The 17,287-nt window shown below is 43.8% G+C and overlaps 1 long non-coding RNA gene across 2 annotated transcripts in view; it reads left to right on the top strand.

Annotated features, from left to right (window-relative positions):
* Window positions 1–17,287, top strand: part of LOC142761078 (uncharacterized) — a 213,309-nt gene that overhangs the window by 162,349 nt on the left and 33,673 nt on the right. Inside the window, exon 1 of one of the 2 annotated variants that reach the window (XR_012883497.1) lies at window positions 3,855–3,986. The exons of the other annotated variant lie outside the window; for it this stretch is intronic. This is a non-coding gene — a long non-coding RNA (uncharacterized LOC142761078). Of the gene's footprint in view, window positions 1–3,854; window positions 3,987–17,287 lie in introns of those variants that run through there. 2 annotated transcript variants of the gene reach the window in all.

Here is a 17,287-nt window from a genome sequence, read left to right on the forward strand (position 1 = left end):
TACTTTTGGATGTGTGATTTGGGTTTTTATGTTGCTGCCGTTTTTTTTCCCAGGTGGCTTTTGGCAAAAAGCAGCATGCTCTTTCTTCAAGCGGTTTCTGCCTCTGACCTCCTATTGACATCAATGGGAGGCTGAAAAAACCTGCGGCACTAATTTTAAGCGTTTTTTTGCAGCGTTTTTTTCCCCGGGATTTTAGCATTAGATTCAATGGCCGTGGGCACAAAAGTAGAAAATAAATGTGATAAAAAGAGGCAAAATAACGCTGGCAATTCAAAATCTGTCTAAAAGGAATTTTGAGGCAGGATTTTTCTACCTGCAAAAATCTCAGTGTGAACTAGGCCTAAAGGGTGCCAATGATCGTGTCCTGATATTATTTTTTATTTTTGTATCCTTTTTGTCTCTATTTTTTTTATTTGTTCGTTTTGTGTCTTCTTTGATGTATCAATATACACTTTGTTTTCAGAGATATTGTGGTGTACTTGAAATTCAGGTGTGTAAATAATGTAGCATAACTGTGTCCATACTTGTGTGTGCTTAATTTTTCTGATATATTTTATTCATTGACTAACAAAACAGTATACAGTATCATACATACATCGATATCTCACAGACCACACAACTTCTTCCCAGCATATGGTAATCTTTGACGAGACCTTTCCTACTGACAGGCCTACTTAATGCATGGCATCAGCAGGAACTCTACATAAGCAGCTTGCCATTTCGCCTTAGGGTATGTTCACACGAGGGCGTCCGTTACGGCTGAAATTACGGGGATGTTTCAGCCTGAAAACATCCCCGTAATTTCAGCCGTAACGGCATGTGCAGGCGCTTGAACGCCGCGTCCATTACGGCCGTAATTGGCGCTGCTATTCATTGGAGTGAATGAATAACGGCTCCAATTACGGCCAAAGAAGTGACAGGTCACTTCTTTGACGCGGGCGTCTATTTACGCGCCGTCATTTGACAGCGGCGCGTAAATATACGCCTCGTGTGAACAGACAAACGTCTTCCCATTGCTTTCAATGGGCAGATGTTTGTCAGCGCTATTGAGGCGCTATTTTCGGGCGTAATTCGGGGCAAAAACGCCCGATTTACGTCCGTAAATAGGCCGTGTGAACATACCCTTACATTTCAGCTTTGTCGAGAGGTGGAGGTGTAATGAAAGCTTGTTCATCTTGTTTAGCTGAAGCACTTCAAGATGCAAGATAACGGGAGAACACATGTGGGCAATGTATTGTCCAGATATATCCATGGATAATATACATAGTATACAAAAGTTAAAGACAACAATATACATACATATATATATATAGAGAGAGAGAGAGAGAGAGAGAGGGAGAGAGAGAGAGAGAGAGAGAGAGAGAGAGAGAGAGAGAGAGAGAGAGAGAGAGAGAGAGACTGTACTTGTGCATATAATTTTACAATTTTCTGTACTTGATGTTTATGTATGTCTATTTATATAATAGTGTACATATATGACTATAGTAGGCACTATAGTGTGGCAATCTTGACAGACACTATTATGTGGGCATTATAACACGCATATAGTATACAGTACAGGGTAAAAAAAAAAGCTATTGTATTGGGAGCCACTATTGTATGCAGACAATGGCTTCCACTAATCTATATGGTATGATATGTCTGGCTCTAATATAAGTACTGATTTGCCATTAACCATTTCCTGACCAGAAGCTTTATCCCTCTTCCTGACCAGACACATTTTCAGCCATGTGCCAATTTAATTGCAAATTGTTGTTCTATTCCTACATGTAGGTCTTGTGTTTCTCAGAAGATATAGGTTTTTGATTTGTGTAATAAAATATATTTAACTCTTTTTTTTTTTTTAATATAGAAGGAAAATGAGGGGAAAAAAAAGTTAATTTCCTTTCCTTGCCTTCTACGATGCAGATGAAAAACTGCTGTTTTACCTGTAAAAAAAAAAATTGCACACAGACATTCCAAAATTGTTGTGATTTTAGGTAAAAACATGATTTTTTTGCCCACTTAACCGCAGCACTTTAGTGGCAGGATTCGGCTAGAGGCAATGTCTTGTCATTTTCCCGTCGCTCCAGTGAAAGGACTGCAGGAGGAGGTCACATCACAGCGTGATCTCGCGAGATCACGCTGTGATGTGACTAAAGCTGGACATGAATGAAGAGAAGTGTATAACGCTGAATGATCAGCGTCATACACTTTTCTTTACAACGCCCACTTGGTTAAAGTAAAAAAAACGCCCAGTTGGGCTCTTACAAAAAATTTGCATAAATGTTAAAATGCTTATAACTTTGTCACTAATAAACGTTTTAAAAAAATAAAATAAGATCAACAACACAATAGTTATCTACAACTCAGCACCTATTAGATTAGGTAGGAGATAGGGAAGTATGAAACTGGTGACAGAGCCTCTTTAAAATTTATTTAGCGATAAACTTTTTGTGATCACGTGCCCGGAGAGAATGCTGATTGGTCTTCGGGTAAAACTCCAGCAGTCTAGAGACAGTGGGGTCACAGAGCTCTAATGAAGCAGGAGTACCGTGGAGGGGGGATCTGCAGGATATTTTAAGACATCTTTGCAGAGATAAGTGTGGACAGCCAGAATGTGTATAGTGTATGGGAAGTCAGCACTAATATTTATGTACTGCATAGAACAATTATTTTGTATCTATGTAGCACTATTATATGGGCACTTTGATCAGTAGTAATACATGAAATTTGAGAAACTACATTATTAAGTATTACTGTAAGCGTAATTTTCTAAAATGTTCAATAAAAACTATTGGTAAAAAGAAACAAAGCTTTATTATAGAGTCCTTTGCGCTTAAAAAATTTAGACATACTTCTAAGGAGAATTGCTGCCTCAATTCTTGTCGTGTATGGCTACAGGTCCCAGCATGACCTGCTAGCCATGGCCTGGGACATGGCGTAGGTGGAATAGGCAGCTGCCTAAGGCGCCATTGAAGGGGGTCACAATTTATAGTTTAAAATAATAATAATTTAAAATTCTTTCTATAATCCATTGGAAACTTTGTCCAAGCTGCTGATAATGCTTTACGTGCCACACAACAAAGAGCACTTCCCTGCAGTTGCTCCCTGTAGAGATGAGGGATTGAGTCAGGAACCAGCAGACCCTACCACAGATACATGGTAGGGTGGCCAGTCTGCATTAAGAACTACAGATATTAGGGGATAAGAGTGGAATAAAATAGGTAGTATGGGAAAGAGGGGCAACAAGAGGCAGTTAAATGGATGATTGGCCATGAAACAGCTATCATGCTTAACTTCAAGGACCGAGGGTGTCATTCTAAAACCTTGGCCTTGGATATCAATAGAACTTGTCCTGTCCCTACAGATTACTCTGTATTTTAAACATGTGTAGGTTAGGGAGCAATCTGCAAACAAAAATTGAAGTATTTCTATGGCCCAGCCTATTATTGATTATTATTAAAAGTATGGCTCAACCAGCCACTAAGTCCAGAAACCAGGCACAAGCAAGTGATAGGCGAAAAGGAAAGTGTCCAGGGTGATGGTATGTCTCTAACACCCTACTTGTTATATAAATATTCGCTACACCCTCTAGTCACACTGTGTGATCTATTATTGCTATTGACATGCCTGCCTCGGGCAGGGCCGCCATCAGGGGGGGACTGGGGGTACTGCAGTGAGGGGCCCGGGCATAAATTAAAAAAAAAGGGGCCCGCACTCTGCCGCTGGAATTAATATACTCACGGCAGTGTGACTCTTACGATTTCATTTCGGTGAAAGGAACAGGTCCCATCACGAAGCAGGGGCCCGTTCATTACATCAGAATTAAACCGTAAGGGCCCGCTGGAGAGTGACATGTGCCTGCCCCTCCTCCTCCGCAACAGTGTGACAGCGTGTGGGGAGGAGACAAGGGGTGGAGACATCACAGCAGCGGGAGTTATGAGCTCAGCCTCGGAGGATACGTCCAGCAGCAGCAGCAGTCGTCGTCTTCTTCTTCAGACACAGTGAGTACTAACTTATGTCTGTGTCCGGCTGCTGCTGCCCGGAGCCTCCTGAAAAAATCTCCTCCTGCCCCCATAGAAAGTAAATATCTTACCCACCTCTGTATTATGTTAACACCGCAGCATAGGATTGTATCAGCTCTGCGGCTCTTATCTCCCGTCCTGTGTAACATGTGGCAATAAACCTGTCTTCTCCCTCTGTTTACACAGGACAGGAGAAAAGAGCCGTCGTGGAGCTGAGTGATACAATCCTATGCTGCAGTGTGAACTAATACAGACGTGGGGAAGATTTTTGCTTTCTATGGGGATGGGGTAGAGTTAGATGATAATGGGGGCAGGGAGATGATAATGGGGGCAGGGAGATGATAATGGGGGCAGGGAGATGATAATGGGGGCAGGGAGATGATAATGGGGGCAGGGAGATGATAATGGGGCAGATAGATGATAATGAGGCAGGGAGATGATAATGAGGCAGGGAGATGATAATGGGGGCAGGGAGATGATAATGGGGGCATGGAGATGATAATGGGGGCAGGGAGATGATAATGGGGGCAGGGAGATGATAATGGGGGCAGGGAGATGATAATGGGGCAGATAGATGATAATGAGGCAGGGAGATGATAATGAGGCAGGGAGATGATAATGGGGGCAGGGAGATGATAATGGGGGCAGGGAGATGATAATGGGGGCAGGGAGATGATAATGGGGGCAGATAGATGATAATGGGGCAGGGAGATGATAATGGGGGCAGGGAGATGATAATGGGGCAGGGAGATGATAATGGGGGCAGGGAGATGATAATGGGGGCAGGGAGATGATAATGGGGGCAGGGAGATGATAATGGGGCAGGGAGATGATAATGGGGGCAGGGAGATGATAATGGGGCAGATAGATGATAATGAGGCAGGGAGATGATAATGAGGCAGGGAGATGATAATGGGGGCAGGGAGATGATAATGGGGGCAGGGAGATGATAATGGGGGCAGGGAGATGATAATGGGGGCAGGGAGATGATAATGGGGCAGATAGATGATAATGAGGCAGGGAGATGATAATGAGGCAGGGAGATGATAATGGGGGCAGGGAGATGATAATGGGGGCAGGGAGATGATAATGGGGCAGGGAGATGATAATGGGGGCAGGGAGATGATAATGGGGCAGATAGATGATAATGAGGCAGGGAGATGATAATGAGGCAGGGAGATGATAATGGGGGCAGGGAGATGATAATGGGGGCAGGGAGATGATAATGGGGCAGATAGATGATAATGGGGGCAGGGAGATGATAATGGGGGCAGGGAGATGATAATGGGGGCAGGGAGATGATAATGGGGGCAGGGAGATGATAATGGGGGCAGATAGATGATAATGGGGCAGGGAGATGATAATGGGGGCAGGGAGATGATAATGGGGCAGGGAGATGATAATGGGGGCAGGGAGATGATAATGGGGGCAGGGAGATGATAATGGGGGCAGGGAGATGATAATGGGGCAGGGAGATGATAATGGGGGCAGGGAGATGATAATGGGGCAGATAGATGATAATGAGGCAGGGAGATGATAATGAGGCAGGGAGATGATAATGGGGGCAGGGAGATGATAATGGGGGCAGGGAGATGATAATGGGGCAGGGAGATGATAATGGGGGCAGGGAGATGATAATGGGGCAGATAGATGATAATGAGGCAGGGAGATGATAATGAGGCAGGGAGATGATAATGGGGGCAGGGAGATGATAATGGGGGCAGGGAGATGATAATGGGGGCAGGGAGATGATAATGGGGCAGGGAGATGATAATGGGGGCAGGGAGATGATAATGGGGCAGATAGATGATAATGAGGCAGGGAGATGATAATGAGGCAGGGAGATGATAATGGGGGCAGGGAGATGATAATGGGGGCAGGGAGATGATAATGGGGGCAGGGAGATGATAATGGGGGCAGATAGATGATAATGGGGGCAGGGAGATGATAATGGGGGCAGGGAGATGATAATGGGGCAGGGAGATGATAATGGGGCAGGGAGATGATAATGGGGGCAGGGAGATGATAATGGGGCAGTGAGATGATAATGGGCAGATAGATGATAATGGGGGCAGATAGATGATAATGGGGGCAGGGAGATGATAATGGGGGCAGGGAGATGATAATGGGGCAGTGAGATGATAATGGGGCAGGGAGATGATAATGGGGGCAGGGAGATGATAATGGGGCAGATAGATGATAATGAGGCAGGGAGATGATAATGAGGCAGGGAGATGGTAATGGGGGCAGATAGATGATAATGGGGGCAGGGAGATGATAATGGGGGCAGGGAGATGATAATGGGGCAGGGAGATGATAATGGGGGCAGATAGATGATAATGGGGGCAGATAGATGATAATGGGGGCAGGGAGATGATAATGGGGCAGGGAGATGATAATGGGGCAGGGAGATGATAATGGGGGCAGGGAGATGATAATGGGGCAGTGAGATGATAATGGGGCAGATAGATGATAATGGGGGCAGATAGATGATAATGGGGGCAGGGAGATGATAATGGGGCAGGGAGATGATAATGGGGGCAGGGAGATGATAATGGGGGCAGGGAGATGATAATGGGGGTAGAGTTAGATGATAATGGGGCAGGGAGATGATAATGGGGGCAGGGAGATGATAATGGGGCAGGGAGATGATAATGGGGGCAGGGAGATGATAATGGGGCAGGGAGATGATAATGGGGGCAGGGAGATGATAATGGGGGCAGGGAGATGATAATGGGGGCAGGGAGATGATAATGGGGGCAGGGAGATGTTAATGGGGGCAGGGAGATGATAATGGGGCAGGGAGATGATAATGGGGGCAGGGAGATGATAATGGGGGCAGGGAGATGATAATGGGGCAGGGAGATGATAATGGGGGCAGATAGATGATAATGGGGGCAGGGAGATGATAATGGGGGCAGGGAGATGATAATGGGGGCAGGGAGATGATAATGGGGCAGGGAGATGATAATGGGGGCAGGGAGATGATAATGGGGGCAGGGAGATGATAATGGGGCAGTGAGATGATAATGGGGGCAGGGAGATGATAATGGGGGCAGGGAGATGATAATGGGGGCAGGGAGATGATAATGGGGGCAGGGAGATGATAATGGGGGCAGGGAGATGATAATGGGGCAGTGAGATGGCATTGGGTAGGGAGGGAAATGATGCTAGAGTGGGAAGGAGATAATAATGGAGGGCGGATGGCACATGAGTAGGGATGCACGATGCATCAAAACTTGGATACGGTTTCGATACCGTGCACCCCCAAACGGTTCAATACCGTTATTTCATGTATTTCGATACTAAGCTGTGCGGCCGCACAGCTCAATATTGTAATACATGAATGTATGAGAGCGGAGCTGCGGCTGTGTAACACAGTCACGGCCCTGCTCCGGAGTCCTGACATGTGCGCGCCGCCAGGATTATGTGATGCGGCCAGCGCTGCACTAATGAGCGGCGGCACTGAAAACAGAACATGGCGGGCGCACTACAAAACACCCCCACATCTTCTGTCTTCAGTGCCTGAACCGCCGCTCATTAGTGCAGCGCCGCCCGCATCACCTCGTGCTGACTGCGTGCGGGGCGGGGCAATGGTTGTATTACACAGCCGCAGTCCCACTCTATAAAGGCAGAGATCAAAGAAACCTCTCATCTCTGTCGCTATTCCCCTGAATGCTGCGATCAAAGCTGACTGCAGCATTCAGGGGAAAATAAGAAGGGGGGATGCCCCTTGGATCACGTCACAGGAATCCCTGTGACGCGATTGAGGGACATACCATATATGGGCAGACAGCCCAAGGTCCAATGAAGGACCCCAGGGCTGTCTTACCATATTTCCTGTTAGGGCATACTCAGGTCTGTCCTAACAACTGCCTGTGTACTATCCGTATATAGATATATACCAGTACATTAAAGTTTCAAAAAGAAAGTAAAAACAAAGTAATGTTAAATTTAAAAAAAATACACATACACCTTTTTTACAAAACACATTAAAATAAGTCTCAATACATAAAATATTCACATTCAGTATTGGCGCGCCCGTAATAACCTGGACAACAATTTTTTTGCATCATTTATGATGTGTACGTTGTAAAAAATAAAATAAAAACTTCTTTCACTTATTAATGTGAGGCACGAGGTATTATGAATTTTGAACCTCCATATGCCTCACATTAATAGTAATTAACCCCATCATGTACCTTACACATTAACCCTTTATAATTGAGGAACATGATGGGGTTAATTACTATTAATGTGAGGCACATGGAGGTTAAATTTACCATCACACCTCGCGCCTCACATAAGAAATGGAAGAACTGGTTTTTTTTTTTTATTACTGTTGGCAAAGTATCGCTTTGTTATCGAAATCGCAATACTACACAAAGCATCGGTACCGAAGTCCAAATTCTGGTATCGTGACATCCCTCCACTGGAGGAGGCATTATACAATGGGGGGGGGGGTGGGTGGGTAATAATTGGGTGAAAAGTGATGATATCTGAAGGGAGGGGAGAAATTATACATGGGGAGGGGTAGAGGAAGGAGAGAGTATACCTGGGTAGGGGGAGAAAGCTTATACCGGAGGCATAGTTAGCAACAGTCCTGAATTTGCAGGGACTGTCCTGAATCTAAAGAGGCAGTCCCGGCAAATTACTGTCCCAGACGTGTCTCAGCCACTGCCATATTCAATTGTATCTGCGTCCACAGGATGCAGATACAATTGAATACTATGGCAGAGCAGGAAAGTATCAGCTTCCTGCTCTGCCATTCACCCATCCAGGAGCGGAATCCCCGGCCAGAGAGTTGCCGACACTCTGGTCGGGCATTCCTCTCCTAGAGGTAGCCCCTGAGGTCACTGTCCATATATGGACAGTGAGGTCAGGGTCTCCTCCTGGACTGGAATCCCCTGTAGAGAGTGCCACACACTCCCCTGTAGTTAGCGCCGAACATACCCCCTGTAGATAGCGCCACACACACACTCCCCTGTAGATAGTGTCACACACTGCCCCCTGTAGATAGCACCACACAATCCCATGTAGATAGCGCCACACAATCCCATGTAGATAGCGCCACACCCACCCTGTAGATAGCGCCACACACCCCCCCTGTAGATAGCGCCTCACCCACCCCTGCAGATAGCGCCACACACAGCCCCCTGTAGATAGCGCTACACACAGATAACGTGTGTGCAGCGTGTGAAGAGAATGCAAAAGCATCATCCAGACATGCCCGTGGCGGTGGGAGATCTTAGGGACTACATTTTGGTGAGTGACTCTGCTGTGTATAGGGCTTCAGTGCAATGATTTTTGTTTATATTGCCCTCCTACACCCTGACAGATTGTACATACACACACACACACACACACACACATACACACACACTCACTTTCCCTTTTTGCCCCCCACAGAGCCGCTGTCTCTTGTCTCTTCCTTGTCACTCCACAGAGCCCCTGTGAGGTTGCGTCTCCCCCCTGGCTACCACTGCTACCTTCAGTTCTCCCAGCCCTGGCACTTAGTTTCTCCCCTTTGCCCTCCGACACCCACCTCCTGTCTCTGCCCTGCTCCTCCAAAGAGTTTTCTTTTTAATGTGCCCTACCTCCCGCCCCTTTACGATTTCACACCCCCTCCTAATAATGAGGGGGGCGGGGGCCCAGACTCATTGGCAGTATGGGGCCCAGAAATTCCTGATGGCAGCCCTGGCCTCGGGTACCGTATATGCCCTGAGATAGAGTGTGCCTAATCACATCACTATGCTTCCGAGCCGCATCCATTCGGGTGTATTTGAGGGTAGATCTAGTGCACAGGCGAGGAGTTGGAAGTTTACGGTGTGTATTCACTGGGAATCAGTCTCCGTATGAAACGGCTCCAAGGCACTTTGTTATTTATCCTACTGGGCTCCGGGGCTGGTATGAAAAGAATGTACCCCCCTTTGGTGGTCTTCTCTGGTGCCCCATTAATGGTTTTAGTAATTTTTTTATTTTCCATTAACGGGACTCTAATAGTCACTGTGCTGCCCTGCAGGTCCCTGTTACATGTTTTACGTCTATTTTCTCTAATCTGCGATACCCAGGGCAGTGTGCCTTGACTGGTCTGAGATGCTAGTTCCCTAGCCAGTGTACTGGCGAGGCGTTGCTAGGCAACGTGTGTAATCACTGGGAGCCAGTCTCTGTTTGAGACTGCTCCCAGATGTATGTAACACTCCTTTTTACTCCTACATTGCCCTATTCTAACTTGGGCAATGCTTATTGTGACAGGAGGGGTGCTCGATTATGATCTTGTCTCTGGATCCATTACGCTGTGTGATCTCGGCCGGCATTTCAGGAGCCGCGTTTAGCTTCCCCTGGTTACCATGGACGCTTTGGACGTCCAGGCACTCTCATTGGTCGGCAGTATCGAGGCGCGCCGCCTCCGGCACGTCACAATGTGTCGTGTCTAATTCGGATTGGCGGCTGGCCTTGGTGATGACATTAGAGGGGCAGGCTCTCAACCTTAAAAGCCCATATTTTCTCCGGCGCGTGTGCGGCCAGTACATCAGAGTCCTACACGCGTCTGGAGGCTAAAATCAGCACATGAACAGTGCTATCCAGTGTTCTGTTTTTAAAACTAAATAATCAATGTTTCTATGAATCCCTGATGAGGTATCACGCTGGTGGATATACTGAAACGCGTAGGATCTATTGAAATTGTTGGCAAGGGTGTAGCGAATATTTATATAACAAGTAGGGAGAGGTGGTTCTTGGGTATTAGAGACATACCATCACCCTGGACACTTTCCTTTTCGCCTATCACTTGCTTGTGCCTGGTTTCTGGACTTAGTGGCCGGTTGAGCCATACTTTTAATAATAATCAATAATAAACTTCATTTTAATCGTTCTTTCAGGCGGTGAATCTATTTAATAAAAAATGTAATAAAAAATTTTGAACGACATTCAATCTTACAATGAATCATCTATTTCTATGGCCCAAATTAAAATTTGATTTAAATAAAATAAAAAGCTACTAAATATTTGAGCAAAATAGTAATAGTACCATATTGTAGTTATAAAATATTATGCAGTAATGTTTCCCAAAAACATGTGAAATCAGATGTGTACATTAAACAGTGACACATAGTATAATCAGAATGTAAGAGGAATATTTACCAGTGCACAGACAAAATAAGAAAGAGCTGCTAGATAAATCTGAATGATAACCAAAAATAAGGCATGTGGGGAGTCTAAACATATAAAATAAAGTCGCTGCGTTAATATTAAAGGCAAAGGATGACAAAAGAAGAAAGTAGAATGCATTTACTGGACAATACATATGTATTATTATATAATTATGAACCAAAACACCCATAATGCTATAAAAGTTGACAAACCTATATTATTAAATAATGTAGATGGCAGCAAACATGGTAATACATGTATAAATCCTAATATCATACCTTTCTTGTTAAATTGAGTAATATCGTATAAAATACAAAACAAAGGAGATCTAATACAAGAAATACACAAAAATACACAAAAAGATAACATGTTCTATAGAATACACCTAGAAAACAAAGTCCTTCTCTCTTGCTGGTGTCCTAATAATCCTTTTTTGAGTACAACCTGTGTGGCTGGGGTTTCACTGTCTTTTCTGGTTTTTTTTTTCTTTATGTTTTTGTATTATTAGAATTTACAGCTTCAGTTTCACTTTTGCCTTTTTGCATTGCTTGTATTTGAATTTCTGTATGTTCCTCACATGCTTTTAGCGCATCTGTGGGTTCAGATCTGTCACTCTAAGGCCCTGTTCATACAGAGTTTTATTGACACGTTTTTTGACGCGGAAACCAGGTCAGAAAACGCGCCAAAAAATGTCCGAAAATGCCTCCCGTAAAAAACGTTCACGGTAAAAAGAAGCGACATGCCCTATCTTCGGGCGTTTACGCCTCTGACATCAATGGGAGGCAGAGAAAGCGTAATTTCATGGCGTTTTTGCCCGTGGCACACAATGGGCGCGAGCGAAAAGCGCCGTGAAAAACACGGCAAATGGCGTGCAGGCAGATGAAAATCTGCCTCAAGATTCCGTTTGGAATGTTGAGGCAGAATTTTCCTCTTGGAAAAAACTCAGTGTGAACAGGGCCTAAGCATTCTCTATCTTGCATTAATGTCTATTGACCCCAGAACTATTTTGTCTTTGATAGGTTCATCATAGTACAGTAAAATATAGTGTAGTACCGTGTTAGCCAGAAACAATATGCAATGTTAAATACTTTTGTGTCAAAAAAGACCAAAGTATAATAGGTATGATACCTTTATTGGCTAACCATAAAAGTTCTATATGCAAGCTTTCAGAGCACAGAGGCCCCTTCTTCAGGCAGTTTACAAATGAATGTCTTATAAAAAAGCACAACATTTAGATGTTACACAAAGACAATTAGTACATGAGGTGATATATCATTAAGATAAGCCGGGCAATAAAACTGAGGTTATAGTAGTGATGACTTAGGAGTTAAGGCATCTGGAGTCAGTCTGATGGGGGATGTGACGTGTGTCCATGTAGTGGCTCATAAATCCAGATGTTAGATTGAGGCCTTGTGTCAATGACTGGTATGTTATCATCAGCTTGAATTCCCAAATTTTTCTCTCTCTGTTGTTTTTAAAATGACCCTTCAGAATTAGGACCTTTAACCCCTTAATGACCGCCGATAAGCCTTTTTACGGCGGTCATTAGTGGGCTTTATTCTAGAGCGCCGCCATTCTACGTCGCTGCTGTAGAATAAAGTAAACAGAGCAGGGAGCCGTGAAATCTCCCTGCTCTCAGCTGCCAGAGGCAGCTGAGGGCTGGGGGCGTCCCTGCTCTGCCGGTTGAGATCGATATTAGTATCAATCTCACCCGTTTAACCCTTCAGATGCGGTGCACAATAGCGAGCACCGCATCTGAATGGTTTTGGAGAGAGGGAGGGAGCTCCCTCTCATCTCACTGACACCCGGTGATAAAATCGCTGAGTGTCTGTGTCTTCTATGGCAGCCGGCGGTCTAATAAAGACTTTTTCCCCTTACAAAATGCTTTACTATTAAAAAAACTACAATAAAGCAAAAAAGTTACACATATTTGGTAACGACCCCGACTATAAAGCTGTTACATTATTTAACCCGCACTGTGAACGCCGTAAAAAATAAAATAAAAAACAATGGAAAAATTGCTGTTTTCTGTTAATCCTGACTTAAAAAAAATGTGATAAAAAGTGATAAAAAAGTCGCATCTACTCTCAAATGGTACCAATAAAAACTGCAAGTCGTCCCGCAAAAAACAAGACCTTATACAGCTACGCCAACGCAAAAATAAAAAAGTTACAGCTCTTCGAATGTGACAATGTAAAAAATGGCTTGGACATTAGGGCCCAGAATGCAAGCAGGGGGAAGGGGTTAAATCTGCCAAACTGTGATCAGGTCCAGAGAAATGTTTTCCCACGGGTGTATCCACCTCTTGTTTTATTGCATGTCTGTGAAGAATCATCCCGGTTTGTAGTTTTTGTATTCTTTCCCCAATGTAGATTCCTTTATTGATGCACCTTGTACACAGTATCATGTACACTACATTGGAGGAAGTACAGGAGAACGTGCCAGTGATTTTATAGTCCTGCTGCGTGTTTGGTATGTGGATGGTGTTTGATGACAAGATGTTGGTACAGGTCTTGCATTTTCTATTGTTGCAAGGAAAAGTGCCAGTCTCTGATGGTGATGAGAGGGCACTTCTAACCAGGAGATTCCTTAGGTTTGATGTCTGTCTGTATTTCAAGGAGAGGTAAATTCCTTCAGTTTATTGTCTTTGTTAAATATGGGTTGGAGATCAGCAGCAATTTTCCTCAAGATGTTCATTTGTGGGTTGTATATGACCACTAGGGGCACCCTGCTGTTGCCTTCCTTCTTTTTGTACTCCAGAAGATTGCTCCTTGGAATTCTTGTTGCTCTGTAGATCTGATCATCTATAATACGTGGATGGTATCCCTGTTGTATGAATGTATTCCTCAGTGATAGCAGGAGTTGTTTTCTGTATTCACTGTCTGAACAGATTCGTATGTACCGCAGAGCCTGGCTGTAGATGATGGATTTCTTTATGTGTCTCAGATGAAAGCTGTCCCATCCCAGATATGCTGGACAGTCAGTAGGTTTATGGTAGATTGTGGTTTGTATAGTATTGTTTCTCGTGTATACACCGCATTCCAAATTATTATGCAAATGTTATTTTTAGCTGATTTTCCTAAATAGTCGATGCAAATGACAGTCAGTATAATCTTCAAGCCATCAACCGTTGGAGTATAATGCAAATTTTATTGAACAAATCTCCTAATAACAGATTTTTTTTTAGAAGTAAAAAACTCAAAATGCACTGTTTCAAATTATTATGCACAACAGAGATCAAAACATTTTAAAGGTTGTAAAGAAAACTACAAATTTGTTGAATTTGCAGCATCAGGTGGTCATATTTACAGAAATCAAAAGCTCTTTCAATCAAAAAAAAACTTGACAGGCTAAGTTACATGTTAACATAGGATCCCTTCTTTGATATCACCTTCACAATTCTTGCATCCATTGAATTTGTGAGTATTTGGACAGTTTCTGCTTAAATATCTTTGCAGGATGTCAGAATAGCCTCCCAGAGCTTCTGTTTTGATGTGAACTGCCTCCCACCCTCATAGATATTTTTCTTGAGGATGCTCCAAAGGTTCTCAATAGGGTTTTGGTCAGGGGAACATGGGGGCCATACAATGAGTTTCTCTCCTTTTATGCTCATAGCAGCCAATGACACAAAGGTATTCTTTGCAGTATGAGATGGTGCATTGTCATGCATGAAGATAATTTTGCTACGGAAGGCACGGTTCTTCTTTTTGTACTACGGAAGAAAGTGGTCAGTCATAAACTCTACGTACTTTGCAGAGGTCATTTTCACACCATCAGGGACCCTAAAGGGGCCTACCAGCTCTCTCCCCATGATTCCAGCCCAAAACATGACTCCGCCACCTCCTTGCTGACGTCGCAGCCTTGTTGGGACATGGTGGCCATTCACCAACCATCCACTACTCCATCCATCTGGACCATCCATGGTTGCACGGCACTCATCAGTAAACAACACGGTTTGAAAATTAGTCTTCATGTATTTCTGAGCCCACTGCAACCGTTTCTGCTTGTGAGCATTGTTTAGGGGTGGCCGAATAATAGCTTTAGGCACACTTGCAAACCTCTGGAGGATCCTACACCTTGAGGTTCGCTGGACTCCAGAGGCACCAGCAGCTTCAAATACCTGTTTGCTGCTTTGCAAGGGCATTTTAGCAGCTGCTCTCCTAATCCTATTAATTTATCTGGCAGAAACCTTCCTCATTATGCCTTTATCTGAATGAACCCGTCTGTGCTCTGAATCAGCCACAAATCTTTTCACAGTACGATGATCACGCTTGTTTTCTTGAAATATCCAATGTTTTCATACCTTGTCCAAGGTATTGCACTATTTCACGCTTTTCGGCCATATTGCTTGAAACCTGTGGCCTGCTTAATAATGTGGAACGTCCTTCTTAAGTAGTTTTCCTTTGATTGGGCAGACCTGGCAAACTAATTATCACAGGTGTCTGAGATTGATTACAATGATCCAAAGAGCCCTAAGACACAATACCATCCATGAGTTTAATTGAAAAACTAATAATTAAATGTTTATGACACTTAAATCCAATGTGCATAATAATTTGGAACACCGTTTATGGTCATGTCCAGGTAATGTATTTGAGATTTTCAGTAGTTGAGAGTGAGTTTGATACTAGAGTTTGTTAAAGTTTTTATGGAAATAAAGCAGTTCATATTAAGAGCCTGTCCAGTTTCCCAACAGGTCATCAATGTACCTGAAATATGCTAGAGGTTTAGTTGCGCAGGTTGATAAAAACTAGTCCTCTAATTTGGCCAAGAATAGGTTAGCATATTGTGGTGACATTTTGCTACACATAGCGCTTCCCATACACTGCAGATATATATCTTTGTCAAATGAAAAATAATTTTAATGAAAAACAACACCTGCTATCACTGAGGAATACATTCCTACAACAGGGAAACCATCCAAGGATTATAGATGATCAGATCTACAGAGCCACAAGAATTCCAAGGTTCAATCGTCTCGTGTACAAAAGAAGGAAGACAACAGCAGGGTGCCCCTAGTGGTTATTTACAACCCCCAAATGAACGTCTTGAGGAAAATTGCTCCTGATCTCAAACCCATATTTAACAAAGACAATAAATTGAAGGATATATTCCTGGATTTACCTTTCCTTGCATACAAACAGCCACCAAACGTAAGGCATCTCCTGGTCAGAAGTGCCCTCTCATCACCATCAGAGACTGGCACTTTTCCTTGCAACAGTAGAAAATGCAAGACATGTACCAACATGTTGTCATCAAACACCCTCCACATACCAAACACGCAACAGGACTATAAAATCACTGGCACATTCAGACGTACTGTTGAATTCCGCTGCGGACAGTCCACAGTGAAATTCTGCAGAAGCCGTTTTTTACATTTGTTTCTGTACATTTTTAGGAAACTTAGTTCAGACGTTGCGGAAAATAACTGCAGCATTTAGGCTGCGGTGCAGAATTTTCCCTCTGCAGCATGCTCATTATATTGCAGAGAAGAAGCGGAATTTCACTGTGGATCTCAGCATTTGCATTGCAAAGGCTGAAATCTGCAGCAAGTCTGCTGTGATATCCACAACGTCTGAATTACCTGTCAAATATGAAAATGTGGCTGCATATACAGTGAAGGAAATAAGTATTTGATCCCTTGCTGATTTTGTAAGTTTGCCCACTGTCAAAGACATGAACAGTCTAGAATTTTAATTTTACCAGTGAGAGATAGATTATATTTAAAAAAAAACAGAAAATCACATTGTCAAAATTATATATATTTATTTGCATTGTGCACAGAGAAATAAGTATTTGATCCCTTTGGCAAACAAGACTTAATACTTGGTGGCAAAACCCTTGTTGGCAAGCACAGCAGTCAGACATTTTTTGTAGTTGATGATGAGGTTTGCACACATGTTAGATGGAATTTTGGCCCACTCCTCTTTGCAGATCATCTGTAAATCATTAAGATTTCGAGGCTGTCGCTTGGCAACTCGGATCTTCAGCTCCCTCCATAAGTTTTCGATGGGATTAAGGTCTGGAGACTGGCTAAGCCACTCCATGACCTTAATGTGCTTCTTTTTGAGCCACTCCTTTGTTGCCTTGGCTGTATGTTTCAGGTCATTGTCGTGCTGGAAGACCCA

This window comes from Rhinoderma darwinii, chromosome 4 (assembly GCF_050947455.1).
Source record: "Rhinoderma darwinii isolate aRhiDar2 chromosome 4, aRhiDar2.hap1, whole genome shotgun sequence".
Taxonomy (NCBI): Eukaryota; Metazoa; Chordata; class Amphibia; order Anura; family Rhinodermatidae; genus Rhinoderma; species Rhinoderma darwinii.